The sequence below is a fragment of the Rattus norvegicus genome, assembly GCF_036323735.1.
Source record: "Rattus norvegicus strain BN/NHsdMcwi chromosome Y unlocalized genomic scaffold, GRCr8 chrY_unlocalized_36, whole genome shotgun sequence".
Taxonomy (NCBI): Eukaryota; Metazoa; Chordata; class Mammalia; order Rodentia; family Muridae; genus Rattus; species Rattus norvegicus.
The window spans coordinates 291,326-303,884 of NW_026947396.1; the positions used below are offsets into that span (position 1 = coordinate 291,326).

General features: G+C 35.5%; 1 long non-coding RNA gene across 1 annotated transcript; it reads left to right on the forward strand.

The window, feature by feature from the left end:
- The first annotated feature begins 325 nt into the window (after positions 1 to 325).
- LOC134484717 (uncharacterized) lies at positions 326 to 6,290 on the forward strand. Its single transcript, XR_010062411.1, has 4 exons — positions 326 to 495; positions 2,642 to 2,803; positions 4,755 to 5,316; positions 5,905 to 6,290. It is a non-coding gene; the product is annotated as an uncharacterized LOC134484717 (long non-coding RNA).
- Positions 6,291 to 12,559: the final 6,269 nt, after the last annotated feature.

A 12,559-nucleotide genomic window follows, 5' to 3' on the forward strand; every position in this document is an offset into this window, starting at 1 on the left:
GCGGTTAGGGATCATATGTGCAGGTAATAGGGAAAGGAAATAACATTTCAAATGTAAATATAGAAATACCCAATTAAAACAGGAATAAAATTTGCTAAAAAATAAAAAGAAATAAAGAAATTTAAGAAAAGAACACTGCGAAGTATTCACAGCTATTGACTCAGAAATGTAAAAGTCATTTTCATGGAATGATAGTCAGAGTAATACTAATGGAAAGACTGAGATGATGAAGACTCAACTAGAAACACTTCTCTCTCCCAGATATCAGTATCAGACAAAAACTGCACTATAGGCATCCAGAGCATGGTGGGATTTACTCTGAGGCGAGGACTCAATACTTGTCTTTCCATTCTTCCTTAGGACCATTTTCTTCTTGACAAAAAGAATAAGGCTATGAGATCTCAGCAAAACAACTGTGCCCTGCCCATCACTTGGCTTTGGAATAAAAAAAAATAATGATATAAACTCTTTGACTTCCAGGAATGATATGAACAGGTAAGTCCAGATGCTTCTGAAAGGCTCCCAGCTCCTGATTCCCATATGTGGAAGATTCACATCAAGCCTAACTCTTCAGAGATCCCACTCAATCCCTACTAAGGACTCTGAGCTATCCCAAGGATGATGTACATCTTCCTTTTTTTATACAAAGATAGAAGGCCAGCTTCCTTCTCCACATCACTGAAATCTTTATCCTCTTTGTTCTCCCTCCCATATGGCTGTTTACCGTGAATTAGAGGTCAATTATTAAACCCTAGAGGTACTGCAAGAATATCAGAGAGGCAGTTGCAGCCACAACAACACTTGTGATGTCACAGAAGCAGCTAGGGAGTCCAGGTTACAAGAGATACTTGCAGTAGGGCCAAATCATGATGTCACTGTGAACTGCCATGTCCTACCTGCTAAACAGATTTCCCTACATTGACCAGATTTTGAGTGCCCTTTCCAGGTACGTCTCCTGTGACACAGTGGAAACCTTTACATAGTCCATCATTCTAAAACTGTTGAAATCTCTTTTCTTCATTAGTGGTTACATGCTTTGAATGGGGAAAGTTAGCCATGGGTTTGGCATGTGTATAAACGATTTAAGAAAATGGAGTGCAGGAGATTCTTCTAGATAATAATTTTTTCCCAGGTTCATTCCTGTGAAATACATAAAAATTTCGTAGGTTTTCTCTGTTTCCCAAAGGCCAGTATTCTCCCTACAGACCTTTAATTGAATGAATATTGTGTTTCAATTTCTTATTGTACATTCCTTGATAGGGAACTTTATAAATATTCCTGAATGTTTACTCAAAAATTCTGTTTTAAAATTCCATTTTTTGCAATGATTTTGGCCCAATGATAAAGTGAATATAACAGTGTAAATATTGTGTACCTACTTCAAATGATAAACTCCCAAATCCTTATTTTATCCAATAATCACAAACATCAGTAAAGCAAAGGACAATATCAACTCTAGAATGTGGTTCTGTAGTCCCAAAAGGTAATCAGTTCTCTAATATCTCCCTTCCTTATTTCCAAGGTTCTGACATGAGGGTTGAGGGTTTTTTAACCTGATTCTTTGTTCAGGCCAAACATAAGGTTCAGGAGGATGGACAGTGAGAGGAATGTCTTGAGGTCCAGGGAAAACTTAACTTCAATAGTTTCATAAGTAGAGAATGGCATCTATTTGGCATTGTCATTTGTGGATTCTACATTCTTGACCCAGTTGTGCATAATCCATGTTAAAATTCCACCAAACCTCATAGGTGTAGGAGACACCAAAATTACATAAGATTGATGAAGCTAAGAGGTGCATGCTGCCAAGAACTGGAGAAAGATCTTTCCAGAGAGTCATAGTTAGAGCATGTTAAATACAGAAGTGAATGTTAGTGGTAAACTGGTGAACAGAAAGCATGTCTCTTCTTGGTAGATATTTAGAAAGGATTACAAGAGCTGAAGGGACTTTCAACCCCATAAAAACAACTATTCCAACAAACCAGAACTTTCTGACACTAAACCAATATTCAAAATCTGTCCATGGAAAGTCCTATGGCTCCAACAGCATATGTGGCAGAGGATGGATTCCTTGGGCACCAATGGATGTAGAAGCCCTTGGTCCTTCTCAGGTTTGGTTCCCAGTTCAAGGAAATGTCAAGGTGCAGTAAGGAGGGTTGTAAAAGAAGGGGAGTTGGTCCAGTTACGACCTTATGGAGAGGAAATTTGGAAAGAAAATAGCATTTGAAATGTAAATATAGAAATAGCCAATAAAATAAGCAAAAATTTACTAAAAAATGGAAGAAATGAAAAAAGAAACTGCTAGCCATTCTCACCTATTAATTCAGAAATATAATGAGTAACTGTCAGGGAATGGTAATCAGAATAATAATGGTGAAAAGACTGATATGATTAAGAGTCGACTAGAAGCACTTCTCTCTCCCAGATATCAGTGTCAGACACAAACTGAACTATAGGAATCCAAAGCGTGGAGGAGTTTACCCTGAGATGAGGACATAGTACTTGTCTTTCACTTCTTCCTTAGGACATTTTTCTTCTGGGCAAAAAGAATAAAAGCCATGAGCTGTCAGGAAAACAACTGTGACCTTCCCAAACTTGGGTTTTGGGATAAAGAAATTAATGATATAAACTCTCTGATTTCCAGGAACTGTAAGAGCAGGAAGTCCAGATGCTTCTGAGAGGACCCCAGCTCCTAATTCCCATTTGTAGACGGCTCAGATCAAGACAATCTCTTCATGAAACAACTCAACACCTACTAAGGACTCAGAGAGCTTTCCCAAGGACCTTTTTTGTACCAAGACAGAAGGTCAGCTTTCTTCTCCCCATCTCTGATATCTTCATCCTATTTGTCCTCCCTCCCAAATGGCTCTTTACACTGAATTATAGGCCAATTAGTAAACCATAGATATATGGAATGAATATCTGAGAGGCAGTTGCTGTCAGGACAACACTTGTGACAACACAGAAGAAGATAGGGCTCTCAAGGATACAAGAGATATATTACGGGGGTACTAAGGATGATGTCACTGAGAACTGCCATGGACTACCTGCTAAACAGATTTCCTTACATTGACCAGATTTGACGGTGCCCTTTCTAGGAGAGTCTCCTATGACACAGTGGAAACCTTTTGTACTCCATCTCTCTAACGCTAGAGACTTCTCTTTGCTGCATTAGTGTTTACATGGTCTGAATGTACAAAATTAATCGGGACTTGGCATGGGTAGAAAAGATCTAGGAAGATGGAGTGGAGGAGATTCTTCTTGATAATAATTTTGCTCCCTGGTCCATTCCTGTGACATACAGTTCAATTTCCTAGTTTTTCTCTGTTTCCCAAAGGCCATTATTTTCCATACAGACCTTTAATTGAGTGAATATTGTATTTCATTTTCTAATTCTTCATTCCTAGATAGGGCACTTTGTATTCATTCCTGAAAGTGTACTCAAAAATTCTCTTTTACAATTGCATTTTTGTAATGATTTTGGCAAAAAAGAGGGCCGAAGTATAGAGTGCAGAGAACAGTGTAAATATTTTGTACCTACTTCAAATGATAAACTCCAAATTCTTATTTTATCCAAAAATTATCATACATCAGTAAATCAAAGACAACATGTACTATACAATTCGTTTCTCTATTCCCATTTGATATCATTTCTGCAATATCTTCCTTCTTGTGTTCCCATGGCCACACTTGAGGTTTTTGGATATTTTACAATGATTCTTTTTTCAGGCCAAACATAAGACTTAGGTGGATGGGCAGAGAAAGAAATGTTTTGAGTTCAACTGAAACCTCAATTTCAATAAGTTCATAAGGACAGGAGGGACCTTTGCATCTGTAGATTCTACATTCTTGTTCTAGATGCGCAGAATCAATGGTAAATTCCATCTAACCTCACATAGGAGCCAATATATATATATATGATAGATAGATAGATAGATAGATAGATAGATAGATAGATAGATAGACAGATAGATAGATCTGCCACCAAAATAAGATAAGATTGTTGAAGTTAAGAAGTGCATTCTGCCAGGAAGAGGATATAGACATTTCCTGAGAAACACAGCTAGAATATGTTAATTACATAAGTGAATGCTTGTGGCAAACCAGTTACTTGTAAATGGAACTATTGTTGATAACTTTTGAGAAAGGATTACAAGAGGTAAAGGGGTTTGCAAACCCATAAGAAAAGCAATGTCAATGAACCAGAGCTTTCTAGTACTAGACCAATATTCAACGAATGTACATGGACATACCTATGGCTCCCACTGCATATTTAGTACCAGATGGCCTTCTTGGGAACCAACAGAAGTAGAAGCTCTTGGTCCTCCCTATATTTGATTCACAGTTCATGGGAATGCAAAGGGGTAGTAAGGGGATTATAGTAGAATGGGAGGTGGACTGGTTAGGGATCTTAGAGACAGGAAATTGGAAAAGGAATAACATTTGTAATGTAAATATAGAATATCAAATTGAAAAAAGCTATATATTTTGCTAAAAAAGAAAAAAATGAAAGAAATAAAAGAAAAGAAAACTGCCAATTAATTACACCCTTTGACTCAGAAATCTAAAGGGTCACTGTCAGGGAATGGTAGTCAGAGTAATACTAGTTCAAAGACGAAGATGGTGAAATCTCAAATAGAAGCAATTTTCTCTCCCAGATATCAGTGTCAGACACAATCTGCACTCTAGGAATCCAAAGCACAGAGTAATTTACTCTGAGCTGAGGACACAATACTTGTCTTTCCCTTCTTCCTTAGGACCAAAACCATCAGCTTTAAAGAAAACTGTGCCCTTCCCAACACTTGGCTTTGGAAAAAAGACATGAATGATATAAATTCTCCGACTTCCAGGAACCATAACTAGCAGGGAAGTCCAGATGCATCTGAGAGGCTCCCATCTCCTGATTACCATATTTGGAAGGCTCCAATCAATACTATCTTTTCAGCAAACCTTCTCAACCACTACCCAGAAATGACTGAGATTTCCCATGGACCACATATTTCTTTTTTTTTTATAACAAAGCAGAAGGCCAGCTTCCTTCTTCCCATCTTTGATCACTTCATCCTCTTTTTTCTCCTTCCCAAAGGCTGTTTATGCTGAATTAGAGGCCAAATAGTAAACCCTAGAGGTACTGAAGGACTACTGGAGAGGCAACTTCTGTCAGGACAACACTTGTTACATCACAGAAGAAACTAGGGATCTCCAGGATACAACAGATTTTTTTAGATAGGCCTAATGGTGATGTCACTGAGAATTGCCATGGCCTACCTGCTAAAGTGTTTTCCTTTCAATGACCAGATTCGAGGGTGCCCTTGCAAGGTTTGTCTCCTGTGAAACAATGGAAAACTTTTCATTCTACATGTCTTTAAAGCTAGAAACTTCTCTTTATTTCCTTAGTGGTTACATGCTCTGAAAGGAAAAGATAATCAGGAGCTTTGCATGGGTAGAAAAGATCTCGGAACATGGAGTGGAAGAGATTCCTCTGGATAATAATTTTATTACCAGGTCCATTACTGTGACATACAGTTCAATATCCTAGGTTATCTCTGTTTCCCAAAGGCCAGCATTTTCCCTACAATCCTTTAATTGAATTCATATTTCATTACAGTTTCTCATTGTACATTCCTTGATAGGTGACTTTATATATTCCTGAATGTGAAGTGAAAAATTCTGTTTTCCAATTTCATGTTTTTTTGCAATGATTTTGGCAACCCAAGGGTCCCACCTAAGGTTGAATATAAAAATGTAAATATTATGTACCTACTTCCAATGATGAACTTCCAAATCCTTAGTTTATCCAAAAATTTCGAGACATCAGAAAAGCTAAGGAAAACATGAAATATAGAATATGTTTCAGTAGTCTCATTAGACATCAGTTCTTTAATATCTAACTTCCTGTTCCTCTAGGGCCAGACGTGAAGGTTTTCGAGGTTTTACCATGGTTGTTACTTCAGGACAAACATAAAATTCAGGAGGATGTGCAGGGAGATGAATGGCTTGATGTCCAGGGAAACTTCAACTTCAATAGGTTCATAAGAACAAGAGGGAGGTGTTTGGAATTGCCATTTGTGGATTCTACATTCTTGACCTAGGTGTACATAATCCATGTGAAAATTCCACCTAACCTCATAGCTGTAGGAGCCACCAAATGTATAGTTGGAACCGGATGTACATCTTTCCTGAGAGACACAGCTTGAGCAAGTCAAATACAGAAGAGAATGCTACTGGCAAACCAGTGAACCAAAAATGGATCTCTTGTTGGTAGATTTTGAGAAAGAATTACAAGAGCTTAAGGGGATTTCAATTCCATAAGAACAACAATGCCAGTGAACCAGAGCTTTCTGGTACTAAACCAATATTCAAAGACTGTACTTGGACAGACCTATGTGTCGAACTGCATATGTAGCAGTGGATGGCCTTGTTGGGAACCAATGGAAGGAGAAGTTCCTGGTCCAACCTAGGTTTAACTCTCAGTTCAAGGGAATATCAAGGTTCACTAAGGTAGCTTATAGAAGAATGTTAGGGGGACTAGTTACGGGTCTTATGGACATGAAACTGGGAAAGAAAATCAAATTTGAAATTCAAATATAGAAATATCCAAATAAAAAAAGCAATAAAATTTGCTAAAAATTAAAAAAAATGAAATAAATTAAAGAAAAGACATCTGTCAGCTAATTACACATATTGACTCAGAAATCTAAAGGGTAACTATCAGGAAATGGTAATCAGAGTAATACTAGTGGAAAGACTGAGATGATGAAGTCTCAACTAGAAGCTCTTCTCTCCCAAATATCAGTGTCAGACACAAACTGCACTATAGGTATCCAAAGCATGGAGGCGTTTACACTGAGCTGAGGAGACAATACTTGTCTATCCTTTGTTTCTTCGGACCTTTTTCTTCAGGGCAAAAAGAGTGAAAGCCATGAGCTCTCACTAGAACAACTGTGCCCTTCCCAACAACTGACTTTTGGAATGAAGAAAATGATTATATAAACTCTCTGAATTCCAGAAACCATATCAAGCAGGGAAGTCCAGATGATAATGAGAGAATCCCAGCTCTGGATTCCCATGTGTGTAAGGCTCAGATCAAGGCTATCTCTTCAGATACAACACTCAACGCCTACCCAAGACTCACTGAGCTTTCCCATGGACCATTTATTTCTTCCTTTTTTTATACAAAGAGAGAAGGCCAGCTTCCTTCTCTTTTATCTCCCTAATAAATGGCTGTTTAGCCAGAATAAGAGGTCAATGAGTTAACCCTAGAGGTCCTCAAAGAATATCCAAGAGGCAGTTGCTGTCACCATGACACTTGTGACATCACAGAAAAGCTAGAGCTCTTCAGGATACAAGAGATATTTCAGGGAGGACCTAATGATGATGTCACTGAGAACTGCCATGATCTAACTGTTGAACAGCTTTCTTTACATTGACCAGATTTGAGGGTTCCCTTTCCAAGAGTGTCTCTTGTGACACACTGGAAACCATTAAATACTATATATCTCTAATGCTGGAGACTTCTCTTTGCTTCATTAGTACGTACATGTTCGGAATAGAGAATGTTGGTCAGGGGCTTATCATGGGTATAAAGATCTAGGAACATGGGGTGGAGGAGATTATTCTGGATAATAATTCCACTCCCAGTTCCATTCCTGTGACATACAGTTCAAGTTCCTAGGTTTTCTCTGTTTCCCAAAGTCCAATATTTTCCTTCCAGACATTTAGGTGAATGAATATTGTATTACATTTTCTTATTGTACATTCTTTGAAAGGAGACTTTATATATATTACTGAATGTGTACTCAAATATTCTGTTTTCCAATTTTAATTTTTGCAATGATATTGGCAACAAAGTTGGCCCAGCTAAAGCATGAATATAACAGTATAAATATTGTATACCTACTTCAAATGATAATCTCTCAAATCCTTAATTTAAGCAAAAATTACCAGCCATCAGTAAAGCAAAGGACAATATGGACCCTAGAATGCGGTTCAGATTTTCTTTTAGGCTTGAAAAATTTTGCGAAGAAGGTTTTGTGGGTGTATTTGTGTCTTTATCCCTCCATTGCTGGTCTTTCCAGGCAATGGGAGTTGGCCTCTTAATGTTTCATATCACCAATGTAATTCACAGCTTAGGTCACCCCATTGATTCCTGGGTACCTCCATTATACCAGGTCTCTTTCTCTTCCTGGAGGTTTCTCCCACCTCCTCATCTCTTTAAGTTCAAGATTTCCTTTCTTTCTCATGACTATCGGGTCCTATCTCCTGTCCCTTCACACACAGGATCCATTCTCCTCTTCCTTCCATCTCTCATCTAGTTCCTTTCCTCAATCGGCCTCCTAGACTATTTTATTCCCCATTCTAAGTGAGAGTCAATCTTATGCACTTTGGCCATTCTTCTTGTTTATCTTCTTTGTACCTTTAAGCTTTGTGGAGGATGTCCTGTAGTTTATGGATAATATTACTTATAATTGAGCAATTTCAACAACCCTCTTGATCATATTTTAGAGTAGTATGTTAAAATTGAAAATTATAATTTAGTATGAGTGAATGTCATGAGGACCAAATTTAGGTAAAAAGAAACTTAAAACAAGATCAAATCACAGATTTTAAAAATTGACCTAATAATAAAAATTCTCTACTATCATAAGGAATTATTATATCACAGGCAATTTTTAAGTGGTACCATAAATTTGGCAGACAAATGATGTTTTTAACAAGTAATTATGGATAATATGACTAAGATCAAATAAGATAAATATATTGTTTTCATTCTGATATCACTTCCTGGCATTTTTCCTCAAACATGATGTTTATAGCATTGAACATTATGGTATTAGTTTTAAATTTTAATATTTATTATAACCTAACCTATAAAGTAACAGGTTGCCATATGTTATGTTTTTAGACAATCACCCTCATCCTCGCTTCCTCAGTTCTTTGTTTCCGCCTGCCCTATGTCCCTCACCACTTATACTAGTCTCTCTTCATTATTCTTACTTCTAGATTCATATCCCACATGCTCAATATCTTCCATACCACACTGTTTAAAACCCTACTCTCTAATCTCTCTAATCTCTGTGACGTATACCAGTTAAATGAACTCAAACCACCCACAGCTTCACATAAATACAAGTATATTAAAAGGAGATTCTTTGATCTCTTTGAAAAAGAACACATGGTATTTGCCTTTCTAAGTCTTTGTTACCTTACTCGGTTTAGTTTTCCTAGGGAGAATGAAGTACCATTGTGTATATTGTCACATTCTTATATATCTATGTATCAATGAATATTCATTATGATTCTCAATAAAAGAGCAATAGATTTATTTTTGAAAAACGATGAGAAAGCTCAGATAGAAAAGTCAAGAAACTAAGAAACTAAGAAACTAAGAAAATTTCAAAGATAAATATGACGAACATATTTGTGTTTATATTAACTGGAGCAGTGTGTGTTAAAGTTAATAAAGGATGTGGTATTTATAATATTTTTATACTAATAAAATGTAGAATATTCAATAATTTAGAGAATACTTATAAAATTGTTCATCACTAAGTTATATTTCCACTAAAACTGTAATCTTTTTATAAACTATTTTACATATATATATGTATATATATATATATTTTACCTTCAAAATAAAGAATATTAAGAAGTTAGTCATAAAATTCAATAACAACACCAAAGACAAATTATATGAATAACCAACAGACTAGGAGATATTGCAAACCTCTCCAGTTAAATTAAGAGACTTAGAAAAGTGATAGCATTTTAATAGAAAGGCACATGGCAAACAAGATACAATAAAATCCTGAAACTATACTAAGATGGTTACTATTCATTCCTATGTGCTAAGGTTTCATCAACAAGCATGGTACATGAAGATAATGTATATGTCAGAAAAATTAATTCATGTTTAACATAGTAACTTTCTTCATAAAACCCAAGTAGACACTTCTCTTTTTTGTTGCTTAAAAAGTATGTACAAAGCACGGCTTTTGATTATAACACTAATATTTCAAAACTATCATTAAATATGCAAAGATCTTAACACAAAACCCATAGTTTTCATAGCAACCATACAAACTTAAGAAGGAAAAGAAAACATTTTTAAGTACATAGATATGCGTAATGAAGTCCCCACCTTACCAGTAACAGATGGGTCAAATTTATTGTTCTATGTATTACATAGAATACTCTATCCCAGTTCATTGTTCCTTAGCATATGTTTTTCCTCATCTTTCTCTGTTACTTATCTTCTGAAAGCAGGTGGTATTTCTCATAAAATTAGTTCAAATCATCCAATCTTCACTCCAACAAAAAGAAGGTGTTGACATTAGAGGAAAACCAATTAAAGGTTCTCATTCTTTATTGTGCAAAATTTTATGTATGATTTTGTATGCTTAATATGCTTCTACACCTTAGTGATGACAATTCAAGATTGGCATGAAATCCATCATTCTTAATTCACAATGTAAAAGCCTTTAGCTAATCACAGAAAAGCCTTCAAAGTGTATTTACATAGGATTATTTAGTAAAAATTCAACTTATAGTTTAAGGGGAATAGTGATGTAAAACATCTTTTCTTACATTTTCGTTGCCTTCACAATGTAAAAGCCCTTTAGCTAATCACAGAAAAGCCTTCAAAGTGTATTTACATAGGATTATTTAGTAAAAATTCAACTTATACTTTAAGGGGAATAGTGATGTAAAACATCTTTTCTTACATTTTCGTTGCCTTCACAATGTAAAAGCCCTTTAGCTAATCACAGAAAAGCCTTCAAAGTGTATTTACATAGGATTATTTAGTAAAAATTCAACTTATAGTTTAAGGGGAATAGTGATGTAAAACATCTTTTCTTACATTTCCGTTGCCTTCACATTATTTTATAGCTAAGAGATTTCATTAGAATCAAGAAAGAATTGTTAACATCTTACTAAAATAAAATGAGAATTTTCTCTGTATAATACAGAACTTATTCTTGAGCATTTTTGTGACACTGTTTCTTTTATATCCCTGGCAGTACCAGAACTCACTATCTCTTTCACCTATTCTCTCTCTCTCTCTCTCTCTCTCTCTCTCTCTCTCTCTCTCTCTCTCTCTCTCTCTGTAGACCAAGCTTGCCTTGAACTTAGAGTTCGGCCTGCTTCTGCTACCCAGTGCTAAGATTAAAGGCCTGTGCCACCACACTCCGTGCTTTTCTACATCTTTAACAAGCTCTTGTCTGATTATATTCCAAATCTTATGAAGTTAGCTCCCTAAAGTACCTAGAAGAAATTCAGTATCAAAAATATATTTTGCACACCTAAATCCCTCGTCCCGAGTTGCTGATTGATCTACACACGTAGCAAGCTCTCTGAAGGAACTGAAAGACACAAAATTTTGCTTTCATTACAGGAATAAAGAAAAGGCCTGTTCACTGCACAATCTCATGATATCACGGAACAATTCTTCCAACACTACAAAGTGAAATCTTATAATGACTCCTGTACCTGAAGCCACAGTTTCTTTCCTTCTATTTAGTTGTGCTCATTGTCACCACCATTTCATTATAACCAGGTTTAACCCAAAGGTATTCTCTGCCCCAAGAATTCATTTCTACTATATTGACATATTCAGTCATGTTCAGTTAAATTTAAGCACTGACCACACCAAAGTGAGGATTTATATAATATCCAACAGAAACATAGGAAGAAATGCTACAAAAATAAATTTATACTGAATAAATAATCAAAATGTGTTTTATTTGTTGTAACACAACATCTATCCATTTTCGTTGTATTGATTGGTTCTGGGTATATTCACAAGCCAAGAAAATTGTATTTAAGCCCGGAAAAAACTTTTGAGATTTAGTTCTCTCTTTTATATAGACTATGAAGACTAAACTTAGATATCAATGCTTAATAGAAAGCAATTTTACATGTTGTGTCATTTCACTATTTCTCAGATTTTTTTTGTATAATTGAAAGTGTATAGCTAAATCTTGTTATTTAATATTTTTCCCACTTCATTTCAATTTCTACTTTAACTCTGAGTAATAAGTCCAAATGGGATCTGATTACATATATTGGCCCTGTACGATTTTTTTAAAAATTATAAGGTAAAGTTTTATATGCTAGAAAGTACACTTTTGAGAGTACATTACACTAGAAATTTAGTTCATTCTTTTTCATTAGTTTTGTCTGAAAGACTATTATTTACAAATTTGTTTTAAATTTTTAGAAGTATTGTGTGTGTTTGTTTGTTTGTCTGTGAGTATGCCTGTTTGAGTATACATACATACATACATGTATATCTTTGACAATTCAAATATAATAAGACCAGAGAAAGTAGCTTGAGTGTTATTGATAATTTATGGACACTGAATTTTTGTATATGCTGTATATGTAACCTTGAAAACATGTACTGTATATTTTTCAAAAGCATTGTTTAAATATGTATACTACATGAAGCACACTAATTGCAGTTTTAGCCTTTTCCACACTAATTTTATCTCTTTAGATGTCTAGGAAGAAATACACGGAAGCATGAATCATCTCTTAACTCCAAATGTAGGTAGACTCT